At 39.2% G+C, this 12105-nt stretch overlaps 1 pseudogene; it reads left to right on the forward strand.

Annotated features, from left to right (window-relative positions):
• Window positions 1-11520: 11520 nt before the first annotated feature.
• LOC118612811 lies at window positions 11521-11639 on the forward strand (annotated as a pseudogene).
• The last annotated feature ends 466 nt before the right edge of the window (window positions 11640-12105 follow it).

A 12105-nucleotide genomic window follows, 5' to 3' on the forward strand; every position in this document is an offset into this window, starting at 1 on the left:
AAATAAAAGGAGGAAAAAAACCATAAAGATGCATAAAACATATATATATATTTTATAGAAAAGAGAAAATGGTCCTTAAGCACATGAATTCAGACTCTGCTTAGCTCATTAAAATTAAAACTACAGGAAGCTACAACAATATCACATCTGTTAGACTGGATAAGTTTCAACAGCTCAACAACACACTTGGTGAGACTATGGGGAAACAGGCACCTCCACGCACAATGGTATACCTACGGTATGCACGATGGCGTGGAAGGGAGTTGAGAATAGACGACAAGATTACATATGTACCTATCCTCGGACTCAGCAATCCAAGTTCTAGGAATCCACCCTGAAAATATGCTTTCATAAATTCTAAGCAACATACGCACTAGTGTATTCACTCCATGTTATTTGTAATGGCAAGATATTGGAAACCACACAAATGCCCAGTTTAAAAAACCATGGTACAATTATACAATAGGATAATCTGCCATTATGAAAAATAAAAATGAGTCTTTATGAACCGATATGTAGTCACTCAGAACAGCAACCAAAATTCCTAAGATGACAAACAAAGCCCCAGCCCCAGCCCCAGCCTACCTCTGACCTTATTTCCTATTGCTTTTTCTCTGGCTCGGTCCTCTACAGCTACTGATTGTAGTGTCAAGTCAATGCACACTCCTACCTTCAGTCATTTGTACTTGATAACCTTTCTCAAAGTTTACAGGCTTCTCCTTTATTTCCTTCAAGGTTTACTCACCTGTCATCTTCTCAGTGAGACATTCACTGGTTCTCCTATCCAAAATTACAAGCTCTTCTGAAACTTTCTTCGTTATTTTTCTTTAGCATCTATCAACAATATACTCTATATTTTACCTACTCATATAATTTTAATAATATCTCTTGCCTACTAGAATGTAAATTTCACAAGGGCAGAGATTTTTTTCATCTGTTTGATCATTATAGTATATATTTAAGAGAATGTCTGCCACTCAACAAATATGTGTTCAGTGGATAGATGGATGGATGGATGCATGCATGGATAGATGGATGGATGGATGAACAGATGGATGAATACTTTTGTTCTTCTGCCACTATTTCTTTAATAATTTCTCCCCTACATTTTCTTTAGCGTATCTTTCTGAAATTCCAATTAGTCCAAAATTAGATATTTTGAATAGATTTTCTAAGTTTATATTTCTCTATTATTTTTTTAATTTCCATGTCTTTATTCCTTACTATCGACTAATTTTTTAATTAAAGTAGCATATTTTAAACATATAACAGTACCTTATTTGGTTTTTCATAGCACATTTTTTTTCCTTTGAGAATATTAATTAGAAGTTTTTATGCTTTCTCTCATTCTCTGCATTATATCTGATCTCTTAGGATGCTTTCCTCTGTTAACTTTGATCTCTATTTTTCATTTTGGAGGTGATCCTCAGTGAACTATTCTAAGCAAAACACTGAAAATGATTGAAAACTGCCTGGGCAGGCCTTGTTCATTGTCAGGTGATTAGAAAGGAATTGACCATTACATTGAAAGATCCCCAAATGTTTATGTCTTCTCTCTGGAGGCTGTTCTTTTTCTCTGGAGAAGAATCCATACATTCCCATCTTCCTAAATTATTGAAGAAGGACATGGAAAGAAAATCTGGAAAGGGTATCTCATCCTCTGTTATCAGACTTGAACTTGATCTACTTATTTATGGCTCTTTTTTTCTTCTATCCCTGTGTCGCTGATCCCTAAATATCTATTAGCCGATTTCCCTAGAGACTGACCTTATTCCCCCTTGCCTGATGGTGTGTCCAGATGACTGTGAGCATGAGGCTGAGGGCCTCGGTGTCTTGCCACCCTATTCAGATTTTCAGCCCAGTCTCTTATTTGCATCCTCTCCACTGACCCCTCACCCCTGCCTTCTCTGATAAAGCCTCAGGGATTCTCTGGAACAAATGAGCTCTTTAAGCTCTTTGATCAGCTAAATCAATTGCTACTCATTCATCTACTTTCTTTCTTTCAAACGCCTTTTTGTTACAGACTCTTTCTTCTCTGCAGTTTCCTGCTCTTTTCTCACAGTGAGCATTTACCTTTTATTCCTTATCTATTGTTTTAGATGAATTTTAGGAAGAAGAGATAACAAATGCTTGTCGTCAACTTAAACTAAATGCTGTCTAAACAAGATTTAAAATCTGGATACCATGCATTCAAAAATCAAAAAATTAAGTTATGGCCCTTTCGTAAATCCCCTCCAGGGGAGGAGACTGAAAAATTGCAATAACCATTAGTCAAGGGGCCCAGTAACTGGATTATAATGCTTTATTTCTATTACTAGAATGTTTCCATGGCTTGTTTTTTTTTATTCTAGAAATGGTTGGGATACACGTACAATGAAATATTATTCAATCTTAAAAAGGGATGAAACTCTGACACATGCTACAACATGAATGAACCTTGAAGACATTATGTTAAATGAAATAAGCCAGCCACAAAAAGATAAAAACTGTAGGATTCCACTTACATGAGGTACCCAGAAGAGTCAAATTTATAAAGACAGAAAGTAGAATGGTGGTTGCATGGAGCTAGAGGTGGGCGGAGAATTGAGAGCTATTTTTTAATGGGTACAGATGTCCCAGTTTGGGTAGATAAAAAAGTTCTGGAGATGGATGATGGTGATGGTTGCACAACAAGGAAAATTTGCATAATGCCACTAAATTCTACACTTAAAAATTGTTAAAACGGTAAATTTTATGTTGTATATATCTTACCACTATTAAAAAAAAAAGTGGTTGGAAGATTTATGGTAGGACACATTGAACATTTTGAAGGAAATTCTCAGTATTATTATTGTTAATTGGTCACCGATATTTCTCTTCTATTAAGAGGTGCAGAATGAATTGACCTAGTTTAATCACCCCTTCCATATACGATTTTCCTAATGCAGAAAAATAGAGACAGTGATAGGAATACAAGCATCTGGAGCTGCAATGACAGCCAGGCCATCTCCAAGTTGTCAGAAGGAAATAAAGATAGAGTGACAAGCGGTGGCAACAGGGGACTTCCAGAACATGACTTGCTTTATGCCATCTTCTAGACCATGATGCATGGGCCATGATTAAATATTTAGGGCAAAACAGGCCAGTGCAAAGGAAAAAGTTGACATATTCATTTCAAATGCACTCACTGCTTACCTTTCCTTCTTTATCCTAAAATCATAACATTACAAGAATCAGAGTTTTCATAGTTAAAGCTAAAGAGACTAGGTGAGCTTGTCATAGCGAATGAACTTCTGAACTTGCTCTACAGTTGTGTGACACTGCTCAGAGGGGATAGACCAAGGGCTCCTGGACAGTCACTTGAGTTGTGCGCTACACAAGAGGCATTTGTCAAAAGATTTCAATGCGAATGGCATTTCTTGGAACTGTGCAATACGAAACCCTGATGAGGATACGTTTGTATTAGCAAAAACGTATCCCTCCTGCTCAGAGAAGAAATAGAAATAACATGTGCTTCCCTACAGCATTATCTTTGGGTAGAAGAGGCACCATTCTGACTTCTGTTCATCCTGCTTGGTCCTGGTAATCGTCCACCAAACTCAGGCCTCCTCTACTTAAACCTTTAATATCTTAGGAATATTTGCTTTAAAAATTCTTTAGGTGGCAGAGAGAAGGTAGCACTTTCCCTAACTTAGCTATTTCTGTCTCTGTGCTTAAAAGGATGATATTTTTACATTCACTAAAGTGTCATTTAATGAGAATAGCAAGCTGGGCTCCAGAAAATAAATTATTAATGAGAACTTCTTCTCGAAGGAAATTAAATGAATAGCAAGTAGTCCTGTTATTAGATTTTAATGACTTTAATTTCTTAACACCAACTGGAAAGAAAATAACCAGTGTTATGTGTAATTTTTGATAATGGTAATAATATAGATTTTATTTGCAATCTTATTATTCAGTGAGAAGGTTATTAAGCAATTTACCAGAGTGTGGGCTGAGAATTGTAAAATCCCATTTACGTACAAATGATTTAATGCGTTGCCATGGTGAAGAATGGGTCAAAACAGGATAATGTTCTGACTCATTTGATTATCTGACATAAAAGAAGCAACTTCATTTTCATAGTCCGGTAACTTTATGGAAAAAACACAAAGAATATCCAAAAACTAAAAATTCTAAAGCCCTGTTCCTCAACTTGGCTGCTCGTTGTTGTCATCTGGAAAGTTTTAAAATATAATGAAACCCGAGTGCCATCCCCAGAGATTCTGATTTAATGAGTGTGAGGTGCAGGTTGGAACAGGGAGTCTTAAAGTTCTCCAGGTGATTCTAATGGGCAGCCAAGTTGGAAAAACTTATTCTGGATGGTGTCACATCCTTCCATCGAAAAAGAACAGTAAAAGTGAAGCTTATTTATTACATTTTTGTGATTCAACATTAATGAGGCTTTGTGTTAGAGGTAGTTATATTGATGTATCTAAAGACAAGTGAAGAAATAAAAATATAAAAGTAGAATAAAAATAGAACATTTAATAAAAAATTAACAATATAACATTGCCTATTAACATGTAGTATTAGAGTACGTCTTATATATTATATATCTACTACTATGATACATGCATGCCATAATAGAAATAGAGAAACACATATAATCCCAGAGATTATAAAGGTTTACATTTAAATAAACTTCATCAGAACGATACTAGTTTGCAGTGAAAAATGAATTTTGTTTCCAGAGACCATCTGGTACCTATGCATTTTGAAGAAAACCATTGGCCCTCGCCTGTAAAATCAGGCTGCGACCAGGTAGTGCATGTGGTCTTGTTACCAGTAGAGGCAACTAATCTGGCTTCTATTCAAGTCTGAATGATTTAGCTTCATTGCATCCTATGAAGCATAACTATGATACTGATGTTAGCAAAAGATCCCAGAAATGCAGAGATTTGGTCTCAAAGGACATTGAATTTAAATCGATTATCACCAATGAGTAAACAACTCATCGGTGTCAAAATGTACACTTGTGAAACATTTCTTAAACACCTACTACTTGCAAAGCAGTGAACATTATGAAAATGGAAGAATGGGAACTTTATGTGTAAAGTTTTATGAATTATGAAGGATCTGAGGCAAATATGGGTAAGTTATAACATTTTTTTCAGTATGGCTGGTGAATTCCTATGTCTGCTATATTATTCTTTAAAGTTTTCATATACAGTTGACCCTTAAACAACACAGGTTTGAACAATGCAGGTCCACTTATACATGGGTTGTTTTCAATAAATATGCAGTCGGCCCTCTGTATCCTTGGGTTTTTACATTTGTGGTTCAACCAAACAGAGATCAAGGACAGTATTTTTGATCCCAGGTTGGAAATCCACAAATGAGGAGGGCCAACTGGATGCATTCTTCTATGCCATTTTACATAAGGGACTTGATTATTTGCAGATTTTGGAATCCTGAAACCAATCCCCTGCAGATACCAATGGACGACTGTGGGTAACTTTTTAGGGAGTTGAAGTTATACTCAGATTTATGACTGCATGGGAGTTGTTCCCCTCAGCCCCCATGTTGTTCAAGGGTCAACTGCATGTTTGAAATATTTCACTGAAGAGCTCAATGTGGACTCTAAACTGAAGATATCTACAATCAACGAGATGAAAGAAGAGTGCTACATAAGAAACAATAATATAAATTTGAATGTAATTGTGCTATGCAATAATAGTGTAGTTCTCACTCTTAACAGTTCTAAGCAGGTGTTAGTGGACAGCTTTTTATATGGTGATGAGGGACTCAGATTCCATCTTCTCATGACTCCACCATTTTCCCCAGCCTCTTGGTCCCCCCTGGATCCTCAGCATCCAGCTGGCATCATGGGGAACAGAGTAGAAGATTTCATGGTGGGTTTTTGTGAGCCAGACTTCGGACTGGCTCACCATTTCGGCCCACCTTCTATTGTCTAGAACCCAGTCACATGGCCAGTCCTCAGTGAAGACTGAAAATGTAGTCTGGCTCTTTGTTCAGGAAGAACAGGAAAAGGAGTTGGTGAGCATCTGCACAAAAAGGCAGGAAGGTAGAAAATACGTTCCATGCAAGGAACAGAGAACAAAAAGGGAAGGGTAGAGCATAGGTAGGCGGTCTGATATTCTGCTGGCATATACAGGAAGGATATGCAAGCTGCTAAAACTATGATATACTTTTAAACTAGTTGTAAAGGGCCCCCAGGCTCAGGCCCCCAGTGTCCACACTGCCAGCCCAGCTGCTGCCTGGGCTACCTGGACCTCCCTGACACAGCAGGGCTCCTGGGACCCTCCTCTGGCACTGTAGTCCCATCAGTTCTGACTGACTGGTGCGCAGGCTTTCCTGGCTATTAAACAATTCGAGCATCATCTCTGAACATAGGGCTCTGAGAGGGACTAACAGCAGGGTTTGGAGAGGTGGGTTGGAGCTTGTTCACAGATGTCCTCAAATGCCACACCAAGTTCGGATTTTATTCATTAAGAGGGAGGAGAGTGTTCATCATGGATTTTTTTTTTTTTTTTTTTTTTGAGTAGGCAAGTAATATGATCAGGGCTCTGTTTAGAAAGATGACTCTGACAGCAGCTAATTTAGGATGATATAAAGAGAAAAGAACTAGAAGCAGGGATTAAATCATCTTTGTAAATGAATGACACAACGTTATTAAAACAGCAGGGAGGCCACATCTAATTGGTTATTACTCTTGTCGAGGTAAGGAAAATATCTCCAGCAAACTAGATCAGACCGGATGTTATCATTCCATTCTAATTATCAGTGTTTATAGCTGCAATTGCTGTTGCACTGTGCTCCCATCGATTTGAGTGGTGATGTTATTCTGATGTACGTCCGAGGGCCCTAGAGCCGGGGCTAGCAGGATACCACTGGATCACCAGCCTCCATGTTCTGCCTCAGCTATCTCTGTTGCTTGAGGGCAATATCTGGGATCTCCTCGTGCCCATCTTTTCCCTATATACCACCCCCCCCATACACACACATATACAAGCTGACAGAAACTGCCTGTGGACAGCATCCTCCAGAATGGCTTGCTCAGTGCTCAACACCTAGATTCTCACCAAGAACTCTAGTTGGAGAGAATGATGCACAGGAAAAACAGTGGACTGAAAATACAGACTCCAGGGTCCTGTCCTGGAGCCCCTCCCCAACAGTTCAAGTTCCTTGCCCTCGAGTTCTCTCTCTGTCAGTCAGGAGAGCTGAACCAGACAAGGGTTGCTACAAACTCTGTCATGTGGAACATGGGTGTAAGGGAAATCATAGGTTATTGGAGACAGAGACACAGGGAACAAGGGGATCTCTTATCAATATGTTGATTTAAGAGACAAAGTAAACAAAATTAGACTTCTTTGCAGGAAATTTCAGAGCCTATAATATGTGTAGAAGTTCTGTAACAATCTAAAGAAAGATATGATACATAACATTAACCCAAATTATTTGGCATGAAGTCCTTATACTTTGACAAACTAATATTCTAAAGAACCCAGAGTTTTGCCTTGATTAATCTAGGGTCCCCTCCCTCCATTCTTTAAGAGGCTCCTCAGATGATGTGACCTTCAGAAAACCTGATGCTTGTCTTCTTCTTGTGCATTTCTGTATCGTGTTATCTCTAGCATCTATGGAACTTCCTGGCATTCATCTTGAACTTGTGTGTGAATTTGACTTTTTGGTGTGTTTGGGTCTGAAGTATCTGTGCACCTGCATCTCTAAGCCCATTGTTTGACAGAGTCAAAGCGACACTCCACTCATCAGTCTTAGACCCTAGCACTTAGCTCTCTGATCCTGTCTCCTCAAAGCTGCCAGCTGTCACATCTTCCTCCACACTTCTCTGCCACTGCTCTAATCTCACTGTTTTTTCCTAACTGTCACAAAGTGACCCAATGAAATACAATGCTTATTGTGACATTCCCCAGCTTAAATTTCTTCCACAGCTCCCTCTTATCTACAGGATGAAGTCCACACCTGCCCTGGGACAGAGACCTCTGTCTTCTGGCCCCTACCTGCCTCTCTAGTCTCATCATCCATCAGCATTAGTCTCTCTCAATTTCTCTCTCTCTCTCTCTCTCTCTCTCTCTCTCTCTCTCTCTCTCACACACACACACACACACACACACACACACACACTCTTATTTGTTCTTATTTGTTTTTGGAATCAACACGTATTCTCCGTCCCATCCAAGAAGCCTCCTCCACTGCTCTCTTCAACCCAGTGTGGGTTGTTCCATAGCACTCCGCACACAGGTGTGTTATCACATTATATGGCAATTATTTGTTTGCATTTCCGTCTCCCTCATAGACTGTGAGCTCCTTCATGGCCCTATTATGTTTGTATCTGAAGTACTAGCACAATAGCTGGCACAGAGGAAGTTCTTTCTTTAAATGGTTGTTGATTGAACTCATGACTGTTTTCACTCTGTTAGTTAAAGAATTGATGGTTGAAAGACTCTAATGTCTGATCGACTTCTCATTTCCTATGTAACCCTTGATTTCTTCAATGCTGATTGTCTCTCTTATCTCAACTACTACCGCTTGTTCAGCTGCAACCACACGGGCCTGTTGGCTGCTCCTCTAACACTTCCATCTTGCCCCATCCCGGGATGCTCTTTCCCCAGGTCTCTGCTTGGAAGTCACTGAGCTGACATTATAGTATTTAGTAGTTTGTCATTATCTGTCTGTTATCTGCTTCCCACCCTACCATTAGAAGGGCAAAGATTTTGTTTTATTCACTGGCATACCCCAGTACCTGGAAGGGTATTTAGCACTTAATAAATACTTGTTGAATAAAGATTTCCTCCTCTATTATATGATCTGGCCCAAACTGCTAATTGTTCTCCCATGACCCTTTCTCTTTTTTTTCTACTCAGAGAAGTCCGTATTTTTCAGCTAGGTTCCTGAATACCTGGATTAGAAACTCCATACAGCTTCTTTTTCAGTTGAGCATGACCACTTGACTAAATTCTGTCAAATGAGATGTAAGAGGAAATGATGTGCTTAAGTTCTAGGACATGTCTTTAAAGAGAGCTGCTACAGCCTTTCTTCCCGCCTTTCTCCAATCTGCTACTCAGAACAGAGACGTGATGACTGGGGCTCTATCTTCAATAATGTGCACATAAGGTTCTTAGAAGAGCTATAAACATACGGTATTATGTTTACACCGCTGTAATATTCTTGCTTGACCATTTAAACCAGTGGCTGATGAAAGTCAGTGGGTTTCTTTGAATAAGGTTCTAAGATAATTTTAAAATCCAGGCTTCACTGCTACCAGTGCCAGATTGTTATAGAAGCCAAATTTTCAGTTACCGGTCAAAACCCTGTGTTCTTTGTTGTATTAATTCCTTACTCTCCTAACATCAATTAGTGCAGGAAAATTCTTTCTACTTTATTGTTTGTAAACATGTACTAAAGTCATAACTGTATTTGGATATAATAATTACACACTTGTCAGAGTCCAGTCAGAAAATCAGAAACTACACTAGGGATTTAATGCAGGGCACTGGATACACAGGTGTTGGAGGTTGAGACATTCCTAACTGCAGGATGTAGTACCACCTCTCACATTAAGGAAAGAAAAGTGAAGAGGAGTGATACCTAACTTAGGAGCTCAAAGGAGACTGTTTAGATTTCTGGTTAGATTGGTGGGTGTTACAGTTTCTGAGTGTCCCACACAGCTCCTGCAAAGACCTCTGAAGGGTGAGCATAATGCAGCAGTTTTCAGAAGTCCTGAAAAAAGCTGGGGGGGGGGGGAGCTGTTTCATGCTGCTGGGGATATGCTAACGGCAGCTAGGAACAGGAAGGCAATCTCCCCTCCACCTGCTTGCTCATCTCCCACTAGAGCTCCACGTGGTGACATGTCATCACCCAACAGGATGCCAGAACATAATAGAGTCTAGGGCATCTAGTGTGCACAGTCCCAGCCCTAACATGAGAGTGGAGCACAATAGGGTGGGCTTGGGACGGAGAACCCACTAGTGAACCACCAGCACAAACACGTCAAGCCACATGAATACACAGTAGAGTCATCACATGTCAGGGCTCAGCTCAAGGTGATGAATTTGAATATCCATATTGTAATTATTGGAAGGGAAGACCCACAAAGGAAGATGGCCAGCACACCTTTTAACATTTACAATTAGGCCTCCCAGCCTTAGTCTGTAGTTTTAGTATTAAGATTTTCTTTACCCTAAAGTGGTAGCCAATTCGTATATAATCTATGTTTGGACTCGCTTTTCTTGTCCTTATTAGTGATGATAATGTAAAATTATTTCAGGCTATGAAACTAAATATGCAATTTTTGCAACACTGAATATATTCATGGAAAATATGTAATTTCAGTTACTATATTAGAATATCAGACATAATGCTATTTCTGGTCCAACCCTTTGTTTTACAAATGCACAAACCTTTCTACAGCAACTCTTTGTTTCAAAGACAATTCTGGTACAAAGATTTCAGGCATGGAAAAAGCCATAATAAATCTACATTGATTCTTTCAAAAGAGCTCATTTCTGCGACTAAAAATGAAAAACAGATGGTAAATATTTGCCTGAATTGGGAAGGAAAAAAAAGAACCTGGGTCCAAGAGACCTAAGTTCAGTTCCTTTTACTTTTAATCACCAAATGCTGCCTCTCCAAAGTGTTCTTATTTCAATGCCTCGATTCCACAGAAAGAGACTTCAGCCTTAACATTTCAGATCTTTGGATTTGATGAGAAATGAGATGCATCTGGGCCTGGATCCACCCAGCTGCTCCTTGTATTAGTTCAAGGATTTATAGTTAGTTCCTAGGCACCAAGAGGTCATGGTACAGCATAAAAGCCTTATATAAATCATGACATCTTTTTTTAGAAACCAGTATTAACAGCCATCCTAACAGGTATGCATTTTAAAAGCATTCTTGACAGCTGTTAATAAGGAGCATGAGTACATAAAAGGAAGGACATCCTAAAATGGTCAGAGAATGCTCAGAAGAATGACAGTAAAATGACAATGCAAATGTGTGTTGTAGTTCGAGATGGTCGCCGTAGGAGAGAAGGCACATATTTCAGTGGTGCTGCCATTTGCAAGTGTTGGGGTGACTATTCTGAATTTTTTTGAGCCACTTTAAGAGACTTATAAAAAATTAGTTTAATCATTTTCTTCCCAAACTTTGTTCTTTGTGACCAAAAAGCATTTAGATAGCTCAGTGTGTCACCAGATTTGGTTCCAAGTGACTTTTGGATGTTTCCCATTTTTGACAGCTATCATAGACAGACAGACAGTTGACCCTTGAACAACACATGTTTGAACTGCACGAGTCCACTTATACATGCATTTTTTCCAGTAAATATACAGTCAACCCTTTCTATCCCCAGGTTTCATACTGGTGGTTGAGAATCTACAGCTGCAGAGGGCTGGCTGTGCACATTGTTCTAGGCTATCTTATATAAGGGACTTGAGCACCTGTGGATTTTGGTATCCGTGGGGGTCCTGACACTGAGATTACTGTAGCTGAGTTTTTGTAAAGTCACAAGTTATATGTGTCTACGGCCACACCACCCTGAATGTGCCCGATCTCGTCTGATCTTGGAAGCTAAACAGGGTCGGGCCTGGTTAGTACTTGGATGGGAGACCACCTAGGAAGACCAGATGCTGTCGGTGTTAAAAAAAAAAAAAAGTTATATGTGATTTTCAACTGCGCAGAAGGTTAGTGCCCCCATTCCCCAAGTTGTTCAATGGTCAATTGTATAGCTATTGAGACAGCTTCTAAAAATGAGCTTCTTTACTGGAAAGATTCCAAAATAAAAGTTCCAAGGTATTTTGCATCTTGGATGTTAGCCATGTGTTGGCTCCCAGTGTTCTGAACGAAAAAGCCCTGAAAGCTTCAGATTCTGGGATTTTGTTAAAGAATTGGTTGCAGCATTTTATAAACCATATACTTTAGCCGTGCTTTTAAGAGTGGAATAACTTCACCAAACTTCTCCAGAATTTTGCTTCCATTACTTACTTACGATTTTCATTTAAATGAGCTATTTCTCTAGGATGAGTTTTCCAGTGATAGTATCACATCCAGTTACACTTCAGGTTTACAATGAATAAAGGCTTACTAACTTAGGAAGGCTGTTGT

Source organism: Rousettus aegyptiacus, unplaced genomic scaffold (genome assembly GCF_014176215.1).
Source record: "Rousettus aegyptiacus isolate mRouAeg1 unplaced genomic scaffold, mRouAeg1.p scaffold_m13_p_16, whole genome shotgun sequence".
In the NCBI taxonomy this organism is placed as follows: domain Eukaryota; kingdom Metazoa; phylum Chordata; class Mammalia; order Chiroptera; family Pteropodidae; genus Rousettus; species Rousettus aegyptiacus.